This window comes from Brachypodium distachyon, chromosome 4 (genome assembly GCF_000005505.3).
Source record: "Brachypodium distachyon strain Bd21 chromosome 4, Brachypodium_distachyon_v3.0, whole genome shotgun sequence".
Taxonomy (NCBI): domain Eukaryota; kingdom Viridiplantae; phylum Streptophyta; class Magnoliopsida; order Poales; family Poaceae; genus Brachypodium; species Brachypodium distachyon.
Genome location: NC_016134.3, coordinates 35258684 through 35263010, shown reverse-complemented (window position 1 = coordinate 35263010; position 4327 = coordinate 35258684). Strand labels below are relative to the sequence as shown.

At 53.2% G+C, this 4327-nt stretch overlaps 1 pseudogene; it reads right to left on the bottom strand.

Moving 5' to 3' along the window:
• Positions 1-364: 364 nt before the first annotated feature.
• LOC100844106 lies at positions 365-2338 on the bottom strand (annotated as a pseudogene).
• Positions 2339-4327: the final 1989 nt, after the last annotated feature.

Genomic DNA, 4327 nt, shown 5'->3' with positions numbered 1-4327 from the left:
CCCTCGCATTTGTGAAGGCCACGGTGCTAGTTACCACAACAGTAATGTAGTAACCTAGCTAACTGTCCAGGTTATAGATGATTTAGCTACCCGGCTATTTAGGTCATCACCGTGTCATGGATGTGGTTACACACTTGTGTAGGTATACAGTTAGCGTCATTGCACTTATATTGTTACCCACTTGTCCAAGTTACAATGATCAACATAACACAAATGTAGTTACTCAGATGTCTAGGTTACCATTGCCATCATAACATTGATGGAATCACCCAACTTTTTAGTACAACTAATTTACATGTTAATAGATATTTCTATAAACTTAGTGAAACTTTATAAAGTTTGACTTTTTACAAAGCTAGAACATATTAAGAAACGGAGGAAGTAATAATTAATTACCCTAAAGAATATATAGCAATACCAACAAAGGTAAATGTGCCACGGGAAATACTACTATGAGTCAACACAACACTTAGAAATACAGGGAATTAGATATGGCATGTGCATGGAGTATTTCAGGATCTCGAGTCTCAAGCCTGCTTCATCAAATCCAATGCCGACGTGACGAGCGAGCAGACGCTGATGGCACGGCGGTTGAGCCCAACGCTCCCGGAGAAGACGTTGAAGCACTCAAGGTCCGAGGTGGTGCCCGCGATGCGCCGCAATTCGCCTTCCATCCCATGCTCCACAAACAGGGCCATATAACGTGAGTCCAGTCGCATCATGGCGACGGCAAACTCGATGGTGTGCCGGCGGATCCTGGGAACAACCATGGATGGGTGGTTGTACTCCCCCAGGATTTGCAGCAGCGTCTCCGCTAACTCCGTCTCCGTGATGCTCGTCACGTCGACGAGCCGCTCCACGCCTCCGCCGCAAGCCATTATGATGGCGCCGCAGTTCCTCCTGCTTTCCAGCGCTAGCATCGCTAGTGCCTCGCCGGCCTCCACCCGGATCGCGTTCGTCTTGTTGTTTCCAGTAGGCCTCCCCTGATCTGCTGCCGGTAAGAACAAGGTGACCAGCTCGCTGACCACACCCCCGGTCCAGCCAATCATCTCCCTTGCCTCCTTGTCCATGGCGAGGCTCGTCAGAACCTCAATCGCTGGCTGGTGCAGCTCAGACTGGACCCTCCTCTCGGTTTGCTGCAGCACCTCTCTGACGTTGCTCATCGTGAACACGATGTCGGAGAGATCCCTCCGGAGCAGCTTCCCGGTTGTCCCCGTGGATCCGGCCAGCCTCTTGACCATGATGAGTGACTGCTTGGCCGCCTTTAGCCGAATATCCGTCGCCTGGTGCCCACTGCCGCCGACGCTGGAGAAGGATATGATTTTGTCGAGTAGGTTCTGGGTCTTACCGATCTTGCTGCAGTTGTCGTGGTCGTGCGCTAGCTTGTTGAGGATGGAAAGGCCGAGGAGGTTGAGCTCGTCGAGGTCGGCGCACAGCAGCGAAGCGATGGACTCGATCGCGCCGGGGATGCCGGTGACGCGGAGCGCGATGAGCTTCCGTCCGGACAGCATGGACACGACCACCGCCGCCGACCTGCGGACGTCCCTCTCGGACGCGTTGTTCCAGCTGAGCATCTGGATAAGCCGCTCGATGGTGGACACGGACATGCCGATCTTGCGGAGCGTGAGGCTCTGGTCGTCGTGGGAGCCAGCGGTGAGCATGCCGCCAGCGTAGGAGACGAGGTCCATGTGCAGCCCGTCGAAGATGCTCCCTTTCAGGCTCCGGGAGTAGGAGTCGTAGAAGAAGCGGCGGACGGCGACCCAGGCTGTGCCGAGGTGGCAGTCCTTGGCGACGCACTCCAGCAGGCGACGGTGGCCCACGCGCCACTGCCACAGGGCCTTCTCGACGAGGAACAGCAGCGACTCCGTGAGCGCGAGCCCGTAGAAAATGTCCAGTGCGGCGCGGCAGTTGTTGCTCCACGGGTCCTCGGAGCTGCCGCCGTAGGGAAGCTGGAGTTGGACGAGGCGGGCGAGCGAGAGTGTCACGCAGAACGAGGCGGACAGCAGCTGCAGCCAGTGCAGGACGCGGCTGACGGCCTGCTGCGACGCCGGCGTGGCCTTCTGCTGCCACACCAGCTCGTGGCTCCGGCCCTGGATGCGGGCGCCCTCCGTGAGCAGCAGCACGGTGATGCACCAGAAGTCGGTGCGGCTGAGCGTGACGGCGAAGCCGTCCAGCAGGACCACCGTGGCCCAGATGAAGGCCAGGTGCCGAGGCGGCTCACCACCTTCTCGAAGACGGCCAGCTGCATGGCCAGCGCCGTCAGCTGCCGCTCCGGAGGCGCCGCGTCGTGCTCGTCGGCGCCGGAGGATCGGGCAGTGCGAGGCGTCTGGATGGCCATCTGCGGCTCGAACAGCTTCGTCGGCAGCTGGAGGTGCTCTGGAATTTGGATGCAAATGCTCGGGACCACCAAACTGGCGCGGCGATCCATTATTAATTGAATGAATTGGGTGGCACAACCTGGGAAAAAAATCGCGTGGGCGCTGGGCTCACCCGCGCGCGCGTGCGCTCCACGTCCGGATGGCCGCGACTTCGGATCGAACGGCGGCACGCGTCATGCGTCTCACGGCTCGCCCAACGAGTCCCCCGCGTTAGCTCGCCCGAGTCAGCTCGCCCGCGTCCGATGCCCGCCCTGTCAACCGTCGATCGGATCGAGCGAGCGAGCGTAGACACAGACGTAGGGCACCCACGACGACGTCGATCGCCAACGCGATTGCCGCGGCCCGCCCCCGATTAACGCCGCGTCCACGATCTCATCAGGCTCCGCGCGCGCAGGATGGAGAATCGCGTGATCGTCATCCCGCGGCGGCCGGTCGCCGTGGCCGCCGCCGCGCCATCGTCGTCCCCGTTGCCTGCTCTGGATTGCAGGTACGCTGCTACGTTGCCGTCGGTCCTCAGGTAACTGCTGCTGCTGCTCCTCGCTTGATCATGATCATCGCCGTGTCAAGGTCCGGCCGGCCGATTAGTCATCGATCGCTCACTGATGTAGATTAGATGCTCCACCTTTGAGTGATGCTGTTGGTGGCCATCCTGGAGAAGAGGAACAACAAATAGCACATGTTGGATCAGTGGAGAATGAAGTACGTAATGAGGTAAAAAAAATGTAAGTAACAAACTTGACAGAATATATATAATTTTCTTTTGTTATAGTACACCTTTAACTGACAATTCATGTGTACAGGAGGTGGTTGATAAATCTGGACAAAATTTGATCACACCTAAAGTTGGAATGACTTTTGAATCTGAAGAAAAGGCTTATGAGATATACAACACCTATGCTGGACAGGTTGGGTTCAGTGTTAGAAAGAGCAAGACGAAGCACCGCCTAGATGGTAGTTTATGTCAGCAACATCTAGTTTGTAGTAGCCAAGGATATCGAGAAAATGAGTCATCACAAAAGGATATCACAAGGACCGGTTGTGATGCTCGTGTTCAGTTTAGTATCAACAAAGAGAGGGTTTGGACAGTGCAAAAGGTCGTATTAGATCATAACCATTATCTTGCTAGTCCAAATAAGTCACATAAGCTAAGGTCCCAACGAGAGGTTATAGAGGCAGATAATAAATTAATTGGGCAGATACGGTGGGCTGGAATGAAGCCAGCCCAAGTTTTTGATTTCATGAAGGAGCATTATGGAGGGGAAGACAAAATACCATTTTCTAAGATGGATTGCTATAATGAGATAGGTCGCGAGCGCAGACAGTACTTAGAAGCCAATGATGCACAAACATTATCTGAATATCTGAGAAATAAACAGTTACAGGATCCTACATTTTTTTACGCGGTTCAGGTGGACAAGGAAGATGGTCGTATAGCAAATTTCTTTTGGACAGATGGCCAGTCTATCATGGATTACAAATGCTTTGGTGATGTTGTGTCCTTTGACACCACATTTCAAACTAACAAGTTTGAAATGCCTTTTGCTCCGATTCTTGGCACCAACCATCACAAGCAAACAATAATTTTTGGGTGTGCACTTATATTCAATGAGACTATTGAATCATTTGTTTGGCTCTTTGAGACCTTTCTAGCAGCAATGTCTGGAAAGCACCCAAGCACAATTTTCACAGATCAAGACGCAGCAATGGCAGCAGCAATTGCTTATGTATTCCCAAATACAACCCACCGTCTTTGTTTGTGGCATATTGGCTTAATTGCAGCTTAACATCTTGGTCATGTAATTCATGTGTCAGAAGACAAGTCAGAGAACAAGTTCTGGACAGATTTCAAAAGATGTATCTACGAAGACAGGGAAGAGATTTACTTCACACAGAAATGGCATGAATTGTTGGCTAAATACAACCTTGAGAATAACTCATGGATGGCAAAC